Source organism: Malania oleifera, chromosome 2 (genome assembly GCF_029873635.1).
Source record: "Malania oleifera isolate guangnan ecotype guangnan chromosome 2, ASM2987363v1, whole genome shotgun sequence".
Taxonomy (NCBI): domain Eukaryota; kingdom Viridiplantae; phylum Streptophyta; class Magnoliopsida; order Santalales; family Ximeniaceae; genus Malania; species Malania oleifera.
The window spans coordinates 136,927,409-136,950,896 of record NC_080418.1 but is presented as its reverse complement, the minus strand read 5'-3'; the positions used below and the strand labels follow the sequence as shown (position 1 = coordinate 136,950,896).

The 23,488-nt window shown below is 35.8% G+C and overlaps 1 protein-coding gene and 1 pseudogene across 5 annotated transcripts in view; one reads left to right on the top strand and one right to left on the bottom strand.

Moving 5' to 3' along the window:
* LOC131149710 (guanylate kinase 2, chloroplastic/mitochondrial-like) overlaps nt 1–18,782 on the bottom strand; it is a 37,704-nt gene extending 18,922 nt beyond the window's left edge. For 2 of the 5 annotated variants that reach the window (XR_009135285.1, XM_058100404.1), the window contains exons 1-2: nt 18,640–18,779; nt 15,160–15,309 (exon numbers count right to left, since the gene is read on the bottom strand). The gene's annotated coding sequence lies outside the window, so the exon portion shown is untranslated. Of the gene's footprint in view, nt 1–15,159; nt 15,310–18,639 lie in introns of all 5 variants that reach the window. The other 3 variants (XR_009135283.1, XR_009135284.1, XR_009135286.1) reach the window with 3 other exon arrangements.
* Nucleotides 6,297–14,367, top strand: LOC131148406 (guanylate kinase 2, chloroplastic/mitochondrial-like; annotated as a pseudogene).
* Nucleotides 18,783–23,488: the final 4,706 nt, after the last annotated feature.

Sequence of the window (23,488 nt, the reverse complement as noted above, 5' to 3'; positions counted from 1 at the left end):
AAGTGTTCTTTCACTCAGCAGAGCATCAAATTCCTTGGTTATGTGATTGAACAAGGTCATATCAGAATGGATATGGAGAAGGTAAAGGCAATTCAAGAATGGAAGATCCAAACGACAGTGAAAGAGTTGCGTTCCTTTCTTGGCCTTGTCAACTACTATAGGAAGTTCGTAGAGGGGTATTCACGGAGAACGGCCCCTATGACAGAACTACTAAAGAAGGGTCATGGGTGGAACTGGACAGAGGAGTGCCAGTGAGCCTTTGATGACTTGAAGGATGCCATGATGAGAGATCCGGTACTGGCTCTTCCGGATGTTATGAAACCCTTCGAGGTACAGACAGATGCATCAGACTTCGCCCTTGGAGGAGTCTTGGTACAGGAGGGGCACCCTGTTGCGTACGAAAGCCGTAAGCTTAGTGAAGCAGAGCGGAAGTACACAGCTCAAGAGAAGGAGATGCTAGCGGTGATACATTGTCTCTGTGTGTGGAGGCATTACTTACTTAGGTCAAGGTTTGTGGTGAAAACAGATAACTCAGGTGTTAGCCATTTCTTCACACAGCCAAAGCTGACACCGAAGCAGGGCCGATGGCAAGAATTCTTGGCAGAATTTGATTTTTCATTTGAGCACAAGGCGGGGCGATTGAACCAAGTCGCGGATGCACTGAGTAGAAAGGCCGAACTGGCGGCCTTACAAATGGTAACACATCTGACTTTAAGTACTATTACCACAACGATGGGGGAGCGCATCAAGGAGAACTTAGCCAAAGATCCAGTTGCGCAGAACTTAATGAAACTTACCGAAGAAGGGAAGGCACGACAGTTCTGGATGGAAGATAGATTACTGATGACCCATGGTAATCGGCTCTTTGTGCCACGAGCAGGTGATCTGAGGAAGACATTGCTGAAGGAATGTCATGATACCATGTGGGCCGAACATCTAGGATGGCAGCGCACTTTGGCCTTACTGAAGCATGGGTACTATTGACCGCACATGCATGATGATGTGGTTGATTATACCCGAACTTGTCTCACTTGGAACTTGTCTCACTTGCCAACAAGACAAGGTGGAGCGGAGGAAAATTGCTGGGCTGTTGGAGCCCCTACCAGTACCGTCCAAACCGTGGGAAAGTGTCTCATTGGACTTCATCACCAACCTGCCCAGAGTGGGAGACGCAGGGTCTATACTTGTTATTATAGACAGGTTTTCGAAGTATGGTACATTCATAACCGCACCGAAGTACTGTTCGGCAGAGGAGACAGCACAGTTGTTTTTTAAGAACATTGTGAAATATTGGGGTGCTTCCCACGACATTGTTAGTGACCGAGACTCAAGATTCACTGGCAACTTCTGGACAGAACTTTTCAGAATTCTCGGTTCACAACTAGAAATCTCTTCGAGTTATCACCCACAGACAGATGGACAGACGGAGAGATTCAATGGGCTACTTGAAGAGTACTTGCGCCACTTTGTCAATGCCAACCAGAAGAATTGGGTGCAACTACTTGATGTGGCTCAATTCTGTTTCAATGCCCAAAAGTGCTCCACAACCAACAAGAGTCCTTTTGAGCTTGTTACAGGCCAGCAGCTGCTGTTACCTCACACAGTGGATGAGTCGTACAGAGGAAAGAGTCTCAGGGCGTACATCTTTAACAAATAATGGAGACAGAATGCTGAGATTGCCCGAGCCTACCTAGAGAAAGCTACTAAGCGGATGAAGAAGTGGGCAAATCAAGGGAGAATACCGCAGCACTTCAACGTAGGTGACTTGGTGCTTGTTAAGCTCAATCCTGAACAGGTCAGGTCACTACAAGGACGGGATAGGAGACTACTTCGCAAATATGAAGAACCAGTCCCCATCTTGGCCAAAGTCGGGAAGGTCTCCTACAAAATCGACCCTCCGACTTGGATGAAAGCGCATCCTGTGTTTTACGTCAGCTGCCTCAAGCCGTGCAACGCCGACACCGACGATCTAAGCAGAAATCAGTCAACCAGAGCAGAAGTGAGTACAGTTCAACCTGACAGACGTGAAGTTGAAGATATCCTTACAGATAGAGAGTTCACATCCTTAAGGAAAAAGCGGCAGGAATTCTTAGTGAAGTGGAAAGGCCTTGGTGACGAAGAAACTAGCTGGGTTTCTACGAAAGATATGCAACCGTTCGTAGACAAAGTCGAAACGTACCTAGTGTCAAAGTCTACGAGGACGTCGACCGCATAAGTGGGGGAGAATGTCACGAGGCAAGCTTGTTCAGGGCATTATGCTTGCATGTGACCGCTTGCCTCGTGTGTTTGGGATGGGTTTCCATCATGTAAATACTAGTGTAGGGTTATTTTTCAATATTTATTTCATTGTAAGCCAAATAAGGCAGTATGACTCCTCGGTCACTTTGATGTTTCCTAGTGCCAGAGTGAGAATAGCCCAGAAAGCTCTTTAGGGGAGGGTGACTATTCATCAGTCATTGTAAAACTCACTAGCAATTGTCAACGTGCTTAGCCTACTTGCCTCCCTCTCTAAGTACAACATGTCAATGGAGGATTTGTTAATGAATTACGTTTGCTACAATGTTTACTGCTTGCTTGACATAGCTTTCATGAATTGATTACTATTTCTGCTGCTATCTGAATGAATGTTAATGAAAGTGCTTCATGGATGAATGTTGGTAAACGATAGGCTGGCTAGTTAAGCAAGAGTGCTTTAGCTAGCGCCGCACGGCCCCTTCACAACGGTGTGAAAATAGTCGGACCATGACAGTTGAGTATAGGATAGGGATGAAGGCCATGTGGGAGTGCTTGCCACCACTCCCATTTAATTAATCCTTAATTAATTAATTAATTAATTATTTATTTTATTATTTTATTATTTAATTAATTTAATTTTTTTAAATCATTACTATTATTATTATTATTATCATTATCATTATTATTATTTTTAAGCCATGTTTTAGCTTTTTTTTTTAAAAACATAATTAAATTCGAATTTTGAAAACTCATGTGGGCCCCACATGGTCTTGTGGGTCCCACACAACTTCGAGACCCAAGTGGGTCCTACGTAACTTCAATAGTCCTCACACGGTTTTATGAGCCGTACATAGTTTCAGGACTCCTGTAGACCCCACGTGATTTCGGAACTCATGTGGGCCCCACATAACTTCGAGACGCAAGTGGGTCTTACGTAATTCCAATAGTCCTCGTACGATTTTATGAGTCCTACACAGCTTTGGGACTCATGTGGACCCCACACAGTCTTGTGGGCCGATCATAGGATACCTATATTATTATTAGTATTTTATCATATATTTCTACAAATTATGTCTATCAAAACATTATTTTATGTATATGTACTTACTTACGTGTACAAACAGTGTTTATCCTATGAAATCTCATTTTGACCAGGCTGACCTCTAGGGAGCGACTAAACCGCAATGGTCTCTGAGCACTCGCTAAGATAAGGTCTTTCTTAAGCATCAAACATGAAATCAAGGATCCTACAAAAAAACACTTCTGTATTGATATTAACTTAATGACTATTATTTTATTTTTATTATTATGCTTTAATCGTATATATATTTTTGGGTCATCACATTGTAGGACTTTCAACCTTCGAGCCCTAGCCACTGCCGGATAGTGCAGCAATGCAGCCTTCATCACTAGATGTCGCCATGGTCTTAAATTTCCATGAAATTGTCAAAAGTTCCTTCGAAATTTCAAGTTTCCATTACCCTCGAAATCGAAATGGTAGTTGATTTCTATCTTACATAATTTTCATTGAAATTTCAACAAATCATCCAAAATCTATCAAAATCTCAAAATTTTAGTGAAACTTATCGAAATTTTAACTATAAAACAAAATTTCCTCGGAATTAAAATAAGAGATTAGGAGTGAAGTGAAATTTCTCTCTTAATTTAGCGCCTATTTGGTATCGTTGTTGTTTTCTATTTTCTGTTTTTATTTTTCTGTAGTGAAGAATTAGATTATAAAAACGCGTTTGTTTGTGTTGTCAATTTTTTGTTTCCATTGCCAATTTTCAGTTGTTTGTCAAAAAACAGAAAACCATATTTTATTATTTTCAGTTGTTTTAACAACCTATTGCTAGAAATTTTAATATCCAAAAATAGTTTTTTTGGATTAAATTATTTATTTTATACACTTTTAAATTAAAATCAAAATCAAATGATCATATGAATTTAAATATAATTAAAATAAAAATACACATAAATTTTAAAAAATAATAATAAAACCAATTACAAAATATTTTCACAATTTTATAATTGTCATGACCAATAAATTTTTTATTGTAAAGTAAAATTTGAAAGTAGAACAATTAAGTAAAATAATTATAATAATTTTTTTTTATTATATTAAAATTTTAATTGTATTATTTTTAATTTTATTATTTTAATCACATTTTATTATATTATTTGATTTAGATGAAAATGAGCATTTTTTAAATTAAGTTTTAAATTTGTATCAATTTTATAAATGTTAACCAAACAAGTTACTGGTTTCTAAATTGTAATTTCTATTTCTGATTTTTGGTTTTCATTTCTCTAATTTTTAACAGTGATACCAAATGACTCCTTAATTTTTTATTTTTTTTATTTTTTATCAAAACAAAAGATTATTACTATAGTTTTCGGAATTATATGAAAAATAAATTCACAACAACATTTTATTTAACCATGTATGTCCAAATTATCATTAGATGTATAATAAAAAATTTAAATGATTTAAGAATTTTATTTTTATTAACTGAATATGTTTAATGCACATTATCTTACAAATATGTTTAATGCACATATTATATTACATCTTTTCCACCTCATACACAAACATAAATGTATTTAACTTGTAATATATTAGTCCTAAAACTTACATTATGATATATTAACCATTTCTAAAGTTTCATGAAAGAATTCCATGCTTTACGATTTTTATTATTTTTTCAAATCAAAATCAAAATTGACATCAAAATTGAAATTTCCGTTGAAATTTCTGCTTTTGGAGCTTCACAATTTGAGTCAAATCAAAATTTAAGTCCTTGGACATCGCTTCGTGGAAGTCTTTAATCCTATTTAAGCCTTTGAGGTATGGGTCTCTTTTTCTCTTGCGTAACAATTTTTCTCTCGTCCTCATGTGAATAGGAACATAGCTGTGTTAGCAGGAGGTGATGTTAAAGCATTTGATGTGGATGGAAGGTGAATCCTTCAATTTGAGATTGGAAAAGGAGGGGGGCACCCCATTCATTGTGTGCACTCAAGAATAATGATTTTCGAAATAGGTGGGTCAAATTCACGAAGGAGGCAATTGCTTGGCTTACCAATGGTCTATATACTTTCATTTAGTTGGAAAAGGGTTCTCGAAGCATTCACAAGAGAAACTTCCATTGCTGGATGGCAATTAGGTGGACAAGGGTGGGGAAATTTTTGGAATTAGGGATGAGGGAGGAGGTAAGAATTTTTCAGTGTTCATCCTTGGAGGGGTAAAAGGAATCGGATGGTGAAGTTTTGCGAATGAGTTCTGCACATTTGCAAATTTGAAATTCATCACAATTTTGAAGGATCAGGCATTGCAAGCTCTTCAATACCTAGGTCGTGGAGTAAAGGTGGTGATGGAAGGAAAGATAGGCGAAGGCTGCTCAAGTACTCCACAATCAGAAAAACTGTGTCTTAGTTGCGGGGCTGATCTGCGATTGAAGGAATCAGGAGTGCCATTGCCAGATTACAATGCCACTCAATCAGAGGTGAATGTCCATAAAGTGCAGGGAACTAAGGTTCTGGTGGTTGCTGCTAATCTTGCAGAAGTGGCTAGGGCCATGATGGGGAACGATGAGAGTACGAAGTCTGGGCCTGGTCGTCTGGTACTCATACTAGATTTGGACCCAAGTTTGTGAGAAAGATGTGGTTTCTTTCTTAACAAAGTTGAGCATTTAATATAACAGACCCAGTGTTTGACAAGAATGCTTTGGGCCTTTCTCTGGATTCAAAAGAAGTCTCTTAAGTTGGGGTTTTCACAGATAGGCCTCATTTCTAAAAAGCCAAAGATTATAAGTAGAGATTCTAAAGGAGAGTTGAGCATTGTGGAAGGTACACTTGCTAAGATGAAGGATATAGCAAGTGATGGATTAAGCAAAGGAAAGGAGGCCAAGAAATCAGGAGATTTTTCAGATAACGGTAGTGATGACATCAGCGAGTTTGACTGTGGTGGTGGTTTGCTGCTGGATGAGATTCAGCAACAATAAGAACATGTTTCTGATTCCTGTGAAGTCCTGGGGAATCTATTATATGTATACCCTACCCCGATGGAAGGATTGGAGGGGGTTTCTATTTTTGAGTACGATGGGTTGGATAATAAACTGCAGTGCAATGATGGAATTTTACCTACACCAGTGGAGGTGATTTCTAGGAAAGACTTAGAAGCCCAAGATATAATGGATAAATTGGATTTAAAAATGTGTGATGCTGATGGAATTGAAGTGCGCTTTGATGGGGGAAAGTACAAAGAGAAGAATGGTCAGAGGGTGCTTGCAAATTTAAGGTGCTCAGTGAATTATGACGGAAAGGGATTGAAAAGTGGTTTTCTTGGTAAGAAGTACTTTCTGGTTTTTTTTTTTTTTCATTTTGAATTTTTTTTTTTTCAAAGTCAACTTTCCTTTTTTTTGTTTTTTTTTCTGTTTTTATTTTTTCAGGTAGACCTCTTGTCCCCTTAGGTTGTAACTTCTCTTTCTCAATCTAACATACCTTCTTTTATTATCAATATATATATATATATATAAAAATTAAAAAAGTTACATATTTTTATGTATACTTCTTTTTTCTTATCGATTTTTTTATTTGTGGTATATTTTTGAGCTATTTTTAGAAATTATTTTTAATTTGTGACAGCATTTTGTCCTTGAAAGTTGAAATATTGAGGTGCTGTGGTTTTTTTTTTTTTTTTTAAAAAAATTCACATTCTTTCAAATATTCAACAGAAAAATACATTCGTATTATTTTTAAATTTTATCTCACATAAAGTTTTTATTTTCAAAAAAATTTAACTCAAAATTCTTTGAAATATTATAGAGAAAAAGTAACAAATAAGTGTGTTTTTTTAATAAAAAATAATTAACTCATATTTATTGAAATATTAAAAAATAAAAAAATCTTAAATGTTTACAATTAGTTACGGGTTAATGATCCATTAATTAATCGCACAGATTTAATTTATGTCTCACTCACCTATTTATAAACAAATCAATCCAAACTTCAACACATTTAAGTCTTACCGTTTATAATACATTCTTGTTTTATTTGGTCATTTAGCATTATTAGTATGTGTTTACGTTAGTAAGTGTGAGTTAGTTGGTCACTGGTATTGTACTTGACATATATTATAAATAGAGGGAGAGACCTATCATTGATAATAGGTCTTCCATTTTACCCAATTATTCAACATGGCACCAGAGCACAATCCAACCTAAACCCTACCACCAAACCAAACTCAGTTGTTGCCAGAAAAAACCCTACTGTTGCTGCCCTTCTCAGAACCACTATAACCCTTCAATATTTCACAAAACCAACCACATAGCCAAAGATAGAACCGTCTGAACTATAACCCCCTGCAAAATCCCATTGTCGGAAACCTCCCCACATGGCCCAAAGCGCCAGCCATCTGCAGGCAGTCCCGACCCCACGCGCTGGTGCTTGAGAGTTTACAACCACCATTTTCTGTTCTTTTCCACCAGAATTTTCTGGCTCCTTCCCTAGACCATAATATCAAGTTATTGGGCATGCTTTTTGTTAAAAAATCCAACCTTTTTTGACCATACAGTCATGGCAATCCAGTGTTGCTGTTCAGTGTCAGTAAAGTTCATTGGTGAGTCTCTTGGAGCAGTGGCAGCATTTATACATTGATTTTGTAGGGCTGTGGCAGTGCTACGTCCAGTTGTTGGCGACACATTCAAAGTTGAATCAGTGGTCGATTTGTTTGTGTTTGTTTCAGGGGGTCCGGAAGTTCACTTGTGGTTGTTTCGGTTGGTCCAGAAGTTCACTATTGGAATCCGAAGAGCATTTTGTTCTCCGTGTATTTCTGATTCGCTGTTGTTTTGAGGTTGTGTGCGTGTTGGGATGGAGCCCTCAAATCCCAAAAGTGTGTTTCCCTCATTAGGCACTTGTTTAGGTGAACAACATACTATAACTATCTCGGAGGAAGAATATTCAAGGTTCCTACAGTATCAAGCATCCCAACAAGTGTCTCATTTTTTTTTTTCTTTTGATAAAAAAAGAAGACATCATTAATAGAAAGAGAATTTACATGGGGGAGAATGAGAAATCTCCCAAGACAAAATGAGAAACTCCAAGACTAAAAAAAAAAAAAAACATAAAAATGCCCAAGAAAAAAAACTTTGTCAACATGTTCCTCCAATCTCTTTGAAACTCCTGAAAGCTTACCTCTTTAAAAAATCCATACCCGACACACCACAAAGAGGCCAAATGCTATATTTTTTCCCAAACCAGCATTTGGTTTATTTTTTACCAAAAAATATCCAAGAATTACATTCCATCCATAAACCCCATAATACTAAGAAAAAACCACACTTCCATAAAGTTGCCCTGTCCTTTCTTACAGGGCCTGCGAAGGATATTTCTAAAAAGTCTTCCACTAAGGGAGGACAAACCCAACTTTCTCCCATGACGCCAAAAAGCATATTCCAAATACTCCAAGCAAATTCTCATTGCAAAAGAAGGTGATAAGTTGTCTCAAGAGTTCTTGTAGCAGAACACACATGCATCAATAGAAAGCCTTAATAGGTCTCCTAATTTGCAACAAGTTATCAGTATTTATCTTATTAAGCATAACAAACCAAGTAAAGCATTTATTTTAGGGGGAACCTTAGCCTTCCAAATATAGCAAGAAAGAAGAGTTGGGACGAATCAAAAATTCAAAAAAAAGAAAAAGATTTGCAAGAAAACACATCTAATTGGTCCAAAGACCAAGAATGGAATGTCCCTCACCGAAGAAAGGTTACTCCCACTAAATAATGATAACAATGACGACAATTCCCCCATCTCCCTATCGTTCAAAGGCCTCCTAAAATGAAGATTCTAGGAAACCAAAGGATTGCTCAATTAACCAACAAAAAAAGGAAATGGTTTTATTTTGTAAAAAACTTAGGCGAAAAGAGACACAGGAAATGAGTAAAAATGGTGCATTTCCCAACCAAGGATCTTTCCAAAAATGAATATGAGAACCCCTCTTGACCTCAAGTTTAGTGTGAGCGATGAAAGAAGGATAGATTTGAGAAACGGATCTCCACAGACTCCCCAAAGAGCATCTTAAATTAGCATTGGGAAGTGTCCCAAACATCCTCATCCATCCCAAACTTACTTCTTATTACTTTATGCCAAAAGGATGATTCTTCTAGAGGGAAGCACCATAACCATTTAGCTAGAAGAGTGGTGTTTTTAGACACCAACTTGCCAATATTTTTTTTTAAATCTACAAACCTCATTCCAACTCATCACACTGCATCTTTTGCTCAGATAGGTAATCCTACAGTTTGTATGTCATTTGGTATCTCTCCCACTTGTCCTTGGATTGTTGACTCTCCTACTACTGACCATTTGACAAGTGTAACCAACTTCTTTTCTGCCCTCTAGTATCCTAAAAATCTACCTCAAGTTACCCTTTTTGATGGATCCACAACTATGGTTAAGGGAATAAGAATAGTAAACCCTACTTCCTCCATCTCTCTTTCATCTGTCTTGAACATTCCTAAGTCCCCTTTCAAGCTCATGTCAATTAGTAAGCTTGCAAAGGCACTAAATTGTTCCGTAACCTTCCATTCTGATTCTGTGGTTATTCAGAATTTGAAGACGAGGGAGACAATTGGCACAAGATGTGAGGCTCGTGAACTATACTACTTTGAGTCACTCTCTTCTCCCATTGCCTATGCAGCCACAGCTACACCACTGCAAATCCATTGTTGCCTTGGTCATCCGTCTTTGGACAAATTGAAACAACTAGTTCCTACCTTAAGTTATGTGTCTAGTCATGAGTGTGAGTCTCGTTAGTTGGGAAAACATCATCGTATTCCCTTTACTTCCCGAGTTAACAAACAAGCAAATAGTCCTTTTATGCTCGTCCATTCTAATGTTTGGGGTCCTAGTTGTGTCACGTCGAAATTGGGTTTCGATACTTCACATTTGTCAAAGACTATTCCAGGATGACTAGGTTGTATTTAATAAAAAAACATTCTTAACTGTTTAATATCTTTTTTGCCTTCTATTCTCAAATAAAGACTCAATTTCATATGCTAGTCAAGATACTCAATGGTGATAATGCCAAGGAGTACTTTAGTACCCATATGAATAATTCTCGTATCATCCATCAATCATCTTGTGCCCACACTCCTAACAAAATGGAGTTGTAGAATGGAAAAACACACATATCTTGAAGTCTCTCATACCCTATTGTATCAAATGAATGTCCACACAATTTTTTGGAGTGATGTCATGCTCACTGCTTGCTCTTTCATTAATAAAAGTCCCTTCCTACATTGCCTTCCAGATCCTAACCTAACATTTGTGCTCAATCCTCTTACATCTTCATCTAGTTTGAGTCCTTCTCGTCACTTGGATCATCCCAATTTGCAGGAAGACACCTCGCTACTCAAGGGAGGAGAGCCTCCTTCAGCTTCTACTTCTGCACCTCTAGTTCCCACATTAGACAATCTTATTTCCCATGATGTTGATCCTCCTATAGTTGTTCAAAAAGGTAGATGCATTTGTACCCAACATATAATATTTATTTTTGTTTGTTATGATTTCTCGTCACCCTCATATTATTGTTTTGTTAGTACTCTATCTTCTGTAGCTTTTCCAAAATCTATTTTTGAAGCCCTATCCCATTCTAGGTGGAGGACTGCAATGGTTGAAGAGATGCTTGCACTATGGGATAATGATACTTGGGATTTGGTACCTCTTCCTCCTGCTAAGGGATATACTCATATGTATTGTTTAATTTATTCAAACACATTCTCTTTGATCCTAAACTTGCCTCAGTAAGTTTGTTCATCTCCTTAGCCACTACTTGTCATTGACCTCTGCATCAATTAGATGTAAAGAATGCTTTTCTACGTGGTGATCTTCAAGACTATATGGAGCAACCACTTGGGTTTGTTGCTCAAGGGGAGTTAGGCTCAGTGTGTCGGCTGAAGAAATCATTATATGGATTAAAACAATCTTCAAGAGCATGGTTTGGTCAATTTACTGCTGTAGTAGTTGAGTTTGGGCTCTGACGGTATACACTAGATCACTCTATATTTTATCATCATACTCCATCCAAGAAGATTTTGTTCCATCAAGGCATCTAAGACCTAAAGCTTTTCCTATAGATTAAGTTTCAAACCAAGGACTTTGGACCATTAAAGTACTTCCTGAGCATAGAAGTATTGAGATCTCATATGGGAACCATCTTGTCAAGAGAAACTATGTTCTTGATCTTTTAGATGTTGGGTTGTTGGGATCCAAACCTGTTATTAGAACCCTTGATCCCAAAAGTAAGTTAGTGTCAAACAATGTTTTAAAAGGCTCAATTGAGGCTCGCCTTAAGGCTCACCTCAAGGCACAACATGCCTAAAACGCCTTAAGGCTCACTCTAAAATACCAAATTCCAAAAAGGCTAACGCATTATATGCTGAGGCTAATGCATTTTTGCAAAAGACGTGCCTTTTGCGCCTTTTTAGTTGAGGCTTGCACATTTTGGGTGTGTGATTCTCAAGTACAAATTGGTTAAAAAATTTTAACTACATGTTTGTATAAAAGGAATCTCATATGTGAGTTGATTTCTAGAACTCTTGAACCTCAATCTTTCCAAAATAATAGAGAGTTGTATCTTAGATCATGAAAATAGTTTGAACTTTGTAATAGTATAGCTATCTCTTGTCATGTATTCAAGTTAACAATTTTTGGATGGCTGACAAGTAGTTTGCAAAGCATATATATTTTTTCTTTTTTACATTATATTTGCGTTTTTTAAAATTTTTCTTTATTTTTAAAATATATAAATTTTATTTATATTTTTTTAATCTTAAAAATAAATTCTTAAAAGACTTACGCCCCAATGCCTTAAGGCTTATGCCTCGCCTTTTGAAACATTGGTGTCAAATATGGGTGATTTGTTGCATAATCTAGGACAATACTAGAGACTTGTTGGAAAGATGAATTATCTCACAATCACCAGTCCTAATTATATCTTTTATACCAAGTGTTGTGCGTTAATTTCTTGATTCTTCGAGAACAGGTCATGGGGATGTAGTAATTGGCATTTTTAGATAACTTAAAGGTGTACAAGGAGAGGTCTCTTATATCAAGGATCAGGGTCACACTCATATTCAAGGATATACAAATGAAAATTGGGCTAAGTTGCCTTCCAACCGAAGATCCACCACCGGGCACTGCATCTTTGTTGGTGATAATTTGGTTTCTTGGAAGAGTAAGAAATAAAGTGGTCAGGTCAAGTGCTGAGTTAGAGTATAGGGCTACGACTCACGCTAAATGTGAACTTGTTTGATTGAAGAACATATTGGAAGAACTTGGTTTTTCCACGTTCTCAACCTATGGTGTTGATGTGTGATAATCGAGCTGCTACTTATATTGCCTCCAACCTGATCTTCCATGATTAGACAAAGCAAATTGAAGTTGATTGCCATTTGATTGGGAGAAACTTGTATAGAAGCTCATTACAACCACAACCATTCATGTGAAGTCTGATGTTCAGCTTGCTACTTTGTTCACTAAAGCCTTGGGAGATGGTTGTGAGAAATTCATTTGTAACAAACCACAAACATATGATATGCATGCTCTAGCTTAAAGGGGAGTGTTAATGGTTATTTGGTCATTTGGCATTATTGGTATGTGTTAGAGTTATGTTAATAAGCATTAGTAAGGGTATCATGGTCATTGGTATTGTACTTGACATATATTATAAATAGAAGGAGAGACCTATCTTTGATATTGGGTCTTCCATTTTACCCAACTATTCAACAATTTCAAACCCAATTAACAACAACCCAAAAATGTTTGGATTGCGTGCGTAATCTATTGCAGTCAATCCCCTAACAAACTAATTTCCTAGGGTTTTCCTTGCAATCACTTGTCAGTTGTCTCGACTCTACTTCTACAATTAAATCATGGTTCTAGTGCTACTTTTAGTTAGAATTTGAGCTTCTTGTTGCAAGGATTTTCTTTTTTAAGGTTAAACATTTCTTGAATCGAAAAAGTTTCAATTTTTTATTTTTAAATTTGATTGATTTGTTATTAAAGAGATTTGATTCTCTATATTTCCCATCTAGATGTTTGCTTTGTATTTGTTGACTTGTAAAAGTATTCCTGAACTTGCAAAAGTGAGGACGAATTTAAAGCTTTAATGGCATATTAGAAGTGGTTGTTGTAAACTTAACGCATTCATATTTTCAATCATCATCGATGCTCACTTGAAGACTTTACACCTCCCTCACTTACTCAAACCTCTATCCCCACCTCTTCCTAGAAGAAAATCATCGAACCCTTTCCTCATCCCTTATCGGGAATCTAGTTCCATTAGCCCAAATTAGTTCCAATCAAAACTTCAAAGAGCCAACCCCATGATCCATTTGTTAATCACAAGAAATTGCCAAATAGGAAATGCCAAAATCCCTCTTTCTATTCCCATGCCACTTGTTTTGATTGATGGAAAGGTTGAAGTGTTAGGGCTCTTGAAGCTACACTAGGAAAATCCTTCAGTTCAGAAGGATTGACACCGCCGCCAAACCCTATAATCATAGTGACATAGTCATAAGTGGGCCTAGTGGGTGGGCAAAGACTATCATCAAAGATCAAGGGAAAGAGGGCATTTATTTTGTTGTCACAACTACAAGCAGGGCAAAGAGGCCGGGTGAGGTTGATAGGAAAAACTAATTCAAATAGGAGTTTCTTTCAATGGTTGACAGGGATGAGCTTTTGGAGTATGCTCTCATCTATGGAGATTACAAGGGGGTTCCAATGCCACGAATTCACAAGCATGTGTCAAAGGGGTATGATATAGTTATGAGGGTTGACCTACAAAAGGCAGCAAAACTAAAATCCCTTTTTGGGAATTCTACAACTTTCATTTTCCTTGTTGCTGAGAGTGAAGCAAAGCTCATGGATAGGCTGATTGATCAGAAGACGGAGACCACTAGCACACTTCTTGCAAGGGTGAAGACAGCTCGCGAGGAGATGAAGCATCTTAAGCAATTTGATTATGTGGTTGTAAATGCAAAGGGGAAGATTGAGAGTGTTGTTAAGCTAGTGGAATCCATTATTGATGTAGGGAAAGCTAAACTTCGGTAGAGAACTGCTATGATATAGCCTGTGACGATCTTATCCCTCTCACTAAGGTAAATCTAATGCTTATAGTTTCTTGTTCTTATTCTATTGAAAAAACAATTTCATTTTATTAAGGAATCTCCATCTCTAATGAAGGGATTGACTCCGTTCTTTTCATAACAAATGCTCCCAATGATTAGAACATTAAATGAGAGATATTATATTTATGAGACTTACGATCCATCTTTGTGTAGTTATTTATTTAATTTTGTCATATTTTTTCATGTATCTAATATCAAAGATAAAATAGATGTCTGAATTCTTACATAAATAAAGATTCTTAGGATAATAAAGATTGTTGATATAGTGTGACCCCTTCTTTCATAGCCAACAAGTCGTTGTTTGGATTGGTCCAAAATTATTAGTCTCATAAACCCACAAAGCCTCCATCTCCTTATAGGTAGTTAGATGGAGTTGGTATTTGTTTTTTATTTCCCTTTGATATTCTCTAGGATTGGACAAAATGCCTTAGAATAATACTGGCATTGGTGGTGGTGGTGGTGTTAGAAAAATACAAAACTACACAAATTTGCAATCAAGACTCGTATAATCCAATGATTATTACCTAATAGCTATTCTATGACAGAAAATCAAGCATTGGATTTTGGTATTTTGTTTTTTCAAGCTTCCTACTCCTTTTTTTGTTTAGGAATGAACAGCCATTTATTCAGCTATATGATTTTCCTTTAAACATCTTTTTAAAGGAAAAGGGTTGTGTTAGGTAGCTGACAGCCAGCGTAAAATTTGTCAGATCACTATGATATGAATCCTTACCAAATATTTGTTGGGGCGTCCCTTGTGAGCGACGCGTTGCACTTGTACCACCCGGGTCTGGCGAAAAGTGGGCGAGAGTGGGCTAGGTCGTCGCCCCGAAGCGACGCACAGTGTCGGCGCCAGGGTACAGTATCAAATATGCAAAGGTTCCTGCATCATTCTAGACATGGTCAGGTAAAGACACTAGTTCAGGAAACTAGGATTAGATTAGCAACTTGGAATATAGGGACACTTACGGATAAAAGCATAGAAATTGTGGACAAAATGATCAGAAGAAGAATTAATATAATTTGCCTTCAAGAAACTAAGTGGGTGGGGAAGAAAGCTAGAAAAATTGATAAATCAGGATTTAAAGTATGGTACATTGGAAGAGAAAAACATAAGAATGAAGTAGGAATTATTATAGACAAAAACTTAAAAGATAGCATTGTTGATGTAAATAGAGTAGGGGATAGAATTATAAAAATCAAGATGGTATTAGGGCAAAAGATAATAAATATCATTAGTGCTTATACTCCTCAAGTCGGCTTAGCAGAAAAATTTAAGAGGCAATTTTGGAAAGATATGGATAGTATCATACAAGGCATACCAAGGACTCAGAAAATATTTATAGCAGGTGATCTGAATGGACACGTTAGAAGGGATAATAAAAATTAGGAGAGGATACATAGAGGATATGGATATGGATATGGATATGGAGAGAAAAATGAGCCCTAGGGAGATGATCTTAGACTTCGCCATGTTATATGATTTTAGTATAATGAATACTTACTTTAAAAAGAGAGAAGAACACTTAATAACTTTTAAAAGTAGACAAAATAGAAGCCAAATAGATTTTTTTTTTTAACTAGGAGGGTAAATCGTTTATCATGCAAGGACTATAAAGTTATTCCAAATGAAAGCCTAACCACACAACATATAGTCTTAGTGTTAGATACAAGTATTAAAAAATGGAAGAAAAATGATAAAATAAACTAGTGTAAGAGAACTAGGTGGTGGAACCTAAAAGAAGAAAATATAATAAAATTTAAAGATAAAATGATCAAAGATGGGGATTGGACTATAAAGGATGGGATAGATACAAATACTCTTTGGAGTAGATTAGCTAGCTCTATTAAAAAGATCGCAAAAGAGATTTTAGGTGAATCAAGGGGAAGATTCTCGAATAGCAAAGAAAGTTGGTGGTGGGATAAAGATGTACAAAAAGCCGTAAAGACAAAGAATTTGGTATAAAACATAGCAAAAATGTAGAAACAGTGATAACTTTGAAAAATATAAGGAGGCGAGAAAAGATGCAAAAAAGACCGTTAGTGAAGTTAAATACAAATCATTTAATAATTTTTATGATAGATTAGATACAAAAGAAGGGGAAAGAGATATATTTAAACTTGCTAAAGCTAAAAAAGGAAGAGTAAGGACTTAGGAAATGTAAAATGTATAAAAAGTGAGGATGATATTGTCATGGTTAAGGACGAAGACATTAAAGAAAGATGGCGAAATTACTTTAGTAAGTTGTTTAATGAAAATCAAATAGAAGACTTAAACTTAGAATTGTCAAATCAGGAAATGACTAAAAATATGAGATTTATTCGCAAAATTAGAGCTAACGAAGTTAAGTTTGCACTAAAAAAGATGAAAAATGGGAAAACTATAGGACTAGATAACATCCCAATTGAAGCTTGGAAATGCCTAGGTGATAATGGAATTATATGGTTAACTAAATTATTTAATACAATTATAAAAACTAAGAAAATGTCACATGAATGGAGGAAAAACATTTTAATACCTCTATACAAAAATAAAGGAGACATTCAAAATTGTAATAACTATCGTGAAATTAAACTTATGAGTCATAAAATGAAACTATGGGAAAGGGTAGTTGAACAAAATTAAGGTTAGAAACGGAGGTCTCAAAAAATCAATTTGGTTTTATGCCTGGGAGATCTACCACAAAAGCTATATATCTTTTAAGAAGGTTAATGGAAAGTTTAGGGGAAAGAAGAGGGACTTGCATATGATATTTACTGACCTTAAAAAAGCATATAATAGGATACCTAGGGAAGTTTTATGGTGAGTTTTAGTAAAAAATGGTGTATGTAGTAGGTATACTAATGTCATTAAGGATATGTACAATGGAGTCATGACTATTGTAAGGACTATAGATCGAGAAACTAGAAAATTTCCAATCACCATAGGTGTACATCAAAGATCTGCTTTGAGTCCTTATCTTTTTGTTTTAGTGATGGACCAATTGACTAAGAGTATTCAAAAGAATGTTCCATGGTGTATGTTGTTTGCAGATGATATTGTATTAATTGATGAAACTAGGGACGGAGTAGAGGCTGAGCTAGAATTATGGAGAGAAACTTTGGAATCTAAAGGCTTTAGGATAAGTAGAAATAAGACAGAATATATGAAATGTAATTTTAGTAATGATAGGATGAATATTGGAGACAAAGTTAAACTTGATGGTGAAGAAATAAATAGCACTTGTAGATTTCGACACCTTGGATCTATCATGCAAGTCAAAGGAGAAATTGACGATGATATAATGCATAGAGTTAAAGCAGGTTGGGTAAAATAGAGAAGTACTTCAAGTGTACTCTGTGATCGTAGAATATCCTTAAAATATAAAGGCAAGTTTTATAGGACAGCTATAAGACCAACTATGCTATACGGATCAGAATGTTGAGCGACGAACAAACAGAATATCCAAAAAGTAAAAGTTGGCAAGATGAGAATGTTTAGATGGATGAGTGGTATAACATTGAAAGATAAACTAAGGAATGAAAATATATGCAGTAAGTTAGGTGTAACTCTTATAGAAGATAAGATAAGGGAAGGATGACTTTAGATGGTATGGACACTTGCAACGTAGGCTACATAGTGCGCCAATGAGGAAGAGTGAATTAGTTACTGTCAGGGGTAGTAGAAGGGGTAGGATTAGACCTAAAATAACTTAAGAGGAGATAGTGAGTAAGGATTTAATAGCCCTGAATCTGTCAAAACAAATGATCCATGATTGCATAGATTGGCGGAAAAGAATTCACGTACCCGACCCCACCTAGTGGGACTTAAGGCTTAGTTTTGTTGTTGTAGTCTTGACAATAAAAATTGTACCAGCAGTATTTCATTGCAGTGCAATAACACTATGACCAGCAGTATTATAGTGCAGCTGTGCAGAAATAGATTTGTAGCTTTTCTAAGTTACATTTTTGGACGCGATTCTAATGCAGTTGGTTAAAGTATCAGATGTCCTAGGTGTTCAAACTACAGAAACATTCAGTATTTCATGAAAAATACCAAACAAATGCCCTCAAGGGTATACGCAATTCGCCCCTAATATCTCACTTTGATCAACAGAAATTTTCATTCAGTCTCCAAAAGAAAGAACAGAAGGTAATCGGAACAACATAAACCCTAATACTGACTTGACAAATTGAAACAAGAAAACCCCTAAAGGCTCAGCGGATGAGTTACCTGGTGCTGATATGAATCGGCTTTTGCTGATTGTGTCTGAAATCAGGCGAGCTCGATTGTGGTGCTCACTGCTCACTGTCACTCGACGTACGGCACCGAGCTGCTTGGACCGTGAAGCTTTATCAATCCAGCTTTGACCCAATAATTATTTATTTTTTACTTTTTAATTATATATTTCAGTGTAAAGCCGTCCATCCAAATTTATTTCTTCGTCATATTATTATTTTAATATTATTTTATAATAAAATATTAAACAATACTTCGCTTGCTCCAACGAGATTTAAACAAATATTGCAAGATCAAGCTATGAGATTTGCAGGGAAAATGAACTGTGAGCTGACGCACGGCAAGATAGGAAGCAAATTTCGTAGGATCAAGTTGCGAGATTTGCAGGGGAAATAAATCATCTATTGAAGCGTGGCAAATCTCATAGTTTGGTCCTATAAGAATTGTTTCGGCCCTTGAAATGTCATTCTCTTTCAATTTTTTGCGCGAACAAGGAACAAAAAGAGCAGAGAGACCAAAGAGGAGGAGACTGTTGCAGAGCAGAACGCAAAGGGCACAAGTCGGACGATTGGCAGGTGACCGTTGCTCGCCAAACATTGCTCGTGAACGTTGAGGAGGAAAATATAAAAAGGGCAGATGGGTGAGCTTATTTGTTTTTGAATCCCTAAGCTTATTTGTTTTTTAATTCAAATATATATTTTTGATTGAAAAGTTTGTTAGATTGATTAATAAAATCATTAGTGTGGCTTATAAATTAGTACGTAGCACCTTCAATTTACTGATTGAAGGCATCGTTTGGAAACGCCCAAATTTGAGGTTAGGATTTTTTTATTAGTATTTTACTTCCTTTCATTTGTTATATGTATTATGTGTAATTTAATTGACAAGTATGCTATAATCTAGTGTTTTAAATTTGGTATTAGAAAAAAATGACTTATTGATTGGATTTTAATTTAAAATGAATTATTGTTTGAATTGACATTCTCAGTTTAGAGTTTGTATTTAATTTATCTGTATATATTATTGTTGTCCATTTTTTCAAATTTTGCATTCCATCTTCATGCTTTTAATTTACATTCTAAGTATAAAATGTCTAATTATTATTCAGCTTGTCAAAATTTTAGCTTGTTGTTTGGGCATGTTAATGTGTAGCTTAGATTTTTTTTTTTTTCCGCTATATATATGTTGAAATTCTTTGACAATACTACCATTTAATCATTTTGGGATTTAATATAAATAATAGTACCAATATTAACACAACTTTAAAACATATGGATCATAATATATTATTTTTAATTAAAAAATAACAATATGAATTATATTAACTATAAAAATAATAATTAAAACTAACTGAAATATTATTAAAAAAATTCACAATCATATGTTAATTTACTATATGATATGCATTGTTGCTAATTAGAAAGTAATAATGTGAATTATATTAAGTAGAAAATAATAATTAAAACAACTAATTTAAATAAAAACATCATTAACAAAAAATAATAACTAATATACAGTTAATGAGAAAATATCAACCAACACTTGATGAGAATTTCTTCAAGCAATATATCCATTTCATAGAACTTTCTAAGTGCTATACTCAATGGAAGCATGGATAAAAACTGAATATTATTAAAAGCATATTTGCATATACTCAAAAACATTTTTTAGGGATTCGAAGTGTGGAAAGGGGATGTTTGGTGACTTGCTTATATAATGATTCAACTGATTTTTAAACTAAATTTGTTTTACGTTACAATAATTTTTTCAAAACAAATATGTTAATTCCCTAAGTAGTTACACAATTTATTTATTGATAGCATGTTCATGTACATAGTAGTTTGACTTATTAATTGTTATTGAATATGCTATTTTTGCATGATTAATCTGGAACGTCAATTGCATGACTGATGCAGCATTGTGAAATGCACGTTGGTAGTTGATTAGGAGTGCATACCGATTGAACTGAATGCCACCTGCATGCCTAATGCAACCTACATAGCTGATGCAATGATTTGTGAATTGCATGCTCCAGAAACTCGTAGCATATCTAGTGCATGATTTGTGATATATGACTCACTGTAAAAATGAGCAGCTCGGAAGCTATCCCAAGAATAGGAGTTCAGTCGTGTAATAATTAGCCCAATGGTCAAATCGTCTCCTCAGGGAATGAGTTTAATCCCAAATTTCATACAAATCCAAAAGAAATTAAGAAAAGAAAATTTTACTAAACACAGTTCAGATTCGGGTTCCTAGGATTTTTGAGATTTTGCAATGAAATTTAAACCCTAACTAAAAATTAAATATGCATGGAATAACTAAATAAAAGTCAGACGCAATACTAGAATAATGAGGTGGTTAAACATTGCAATCATCCAAAATAAAAACAAACTAAACTCATTAATAATTAAAGGTCACCCAAATAAAAGTACCAAATTTAATAACAAACCCAACTAGATTAAACAAAATTAAAAAAAAAAAAAAAACTAACTTTGAAAATAAGAATGGTCAAAGAGATTATTTAAATCCCTACAAAGACTTGTAAATAAGAAAACAACAAACTAAATTGAATAACCCAACACCATTGTAAGTTCAACAATTAATTTTAAAGTGAGAAAGAAAACTACTTGAAATTAATAATATTCTCAACATAAAAATAAAGTTTAACAGAGTATATAAAAAAAACAATGAGAGAGAGAGGAGGGAAGAGATGCAGGTCGTAAGAGAGTTGGAGGAGAAGCTGCTGCTCGGGTTGCTCTTTCCATGCAGCAGGCACGACACAGCACAACAGCAAGGCTGTGAGAAAGAAGAGAAAAAGAGAGAGAGAAGAGAGACAAGAGAAGAGATGCGAAAAAGAGAAGAGAAAGGACAAAAAAGAAAATATCAAGGAGAGGCTCGAGTTCCCCCCAGCAGCAAAGTTGCTGCTACCGCTTCTGCCTCCCGCCAAGCCTGCATGCTAACCTCTTCTCAAAAGCAAACTCCCCAAAACCCTAAAAGCCCCGAGCTGCCTTTACTCTTTTTCCATGGTCAGGTCACATCAAGACTCAGCCTCCCCCCCCCCCTCCTTTTTTTTTTCTTTTCCAATTTGGCTTTAGCACCTATACACGGCCAACCCACTTCTCTTTCTTCCCCCTTCTTTTTGTTTTGCTTTCAATTCGTTCTAGCACACACCAAGGCCCTCGCATCAAGCCCAGCCCACTCATGCAATTAAAGCCCAGCTAATCCACGACGCAGCCCATTTGCTTTCTATTGTATGTAGACCAGCACTGTAACAGCCATCAGAGTCCCGGTGCTAATAAAGAAGAAGAACATGTTGAAGAAGTGTGCCATTTGGGTTTTCTCTCTTTCATCTTTCTCATCAAATTGATTAGTCCCGAACCCTGAGACACTTGATTTTAGGCCACCAGTGCTTTTGTCACATAGAGGTGGGTGTAGCCATGGCAGTTTCATCGATATTGCTAACATGCAAGTTCCTAGTGTTTGTATCATGGCAAAGATTGCAATTGTTTTGAATCTGCCTAGGAAACACTCTGCCAGGATTCCTCCAATCCCGGTTCCTTCACACACGCACACGGCTCACGTACACGATCTATCTGTGTGCACATAGCTCGATTTTAATTTTCAAAAATTATCTTGCAATAATGAAATACGAATATCCGTAAATTTACGGTAAAAATAGGATAATTATCTCAAATGAGCTCAATGTTGAAATACCAAACATAACTAGGCATTTAATTAAAATTATAATCCTTAATGTATGATTTTGAATGCCTAATTAAGCAACTTTGACGCGTAATCACACCCCTCAACTAACGTTTTATTAGTCTCTAGCAAATAACGTGAATGCATTCAAACTAGGGGAATAGCAACTAAAATTCCAATACTTATGAAAATTACATACCTTGAAATATGCTTAATGAGTTTAGGAACACAGGACACAGATTAACCCAAGTTGCGTCTCAATTAAAAGATTTATACACCATTTAGTAAAACAATCAAGATAATGGAGTGTAACAAAGCTCACGTGTATAAGAGAGGATCAGAATTCCAAGATTGACCACCAGCAAACTGTAATGGTTTCAAATACACCAATTAATCTGAGACAACCACATGGTCTTACTCTAATTCAAAATCATTGTACTAGAAGCTTTCACACTATTACACTTTAAAAGGCACCCACTTTCTTGATTAGTTAGGACCCCGGTAGTAGGTAGTTGTTTTCAGTGCATGAATGTACAAAGGTAGCTTTCACGCTACTACACTTTAAAAGGTACCCATTTTTTTTTTAGTTAGGACCCCGGTAATAGGTAGCTCTTTCCAACATACAATTGTTCCCCTCTTTTTATTTTTATTATTTTTTTCTCTCTTTTCCTTCTTTTTGCAACTAATCCTTGACTTGTTTTTTGTTTTCATTTGCTTCAAACTTTTTTTTTTTTCGAAGCCATTAGGATATGGTTCATTAGAGTCCTAAACAATTGAAGTGTATATAAACCAGAAATGATTCTAAGGTGGTCTTTCAAAGTCTTCTATCCTATGTAGTGTGTGTAGCAGAACTTCCAACATCATTCTCTTGGTTACAACTAAATGAAATGAATAAGGCTCTCTTTTGATTTAAACTCTGATTTGCACTATATCCTACATGTTCCATATCCTCAAAAAGAAAAAAAAAAATTGGGCATGTAACGTTCACAAATAAACAATTCAGCGTGCTCTGAGCTCAATACCAATATTTCCCAAATGTGGACCAAGGTAACATGCAAACATCTATAATATGCAAAAATCACATTAAAACTCATCAGGTGGAAGCACACAGTTGCACATGCAAATTCTCTCCCCCCCCCCC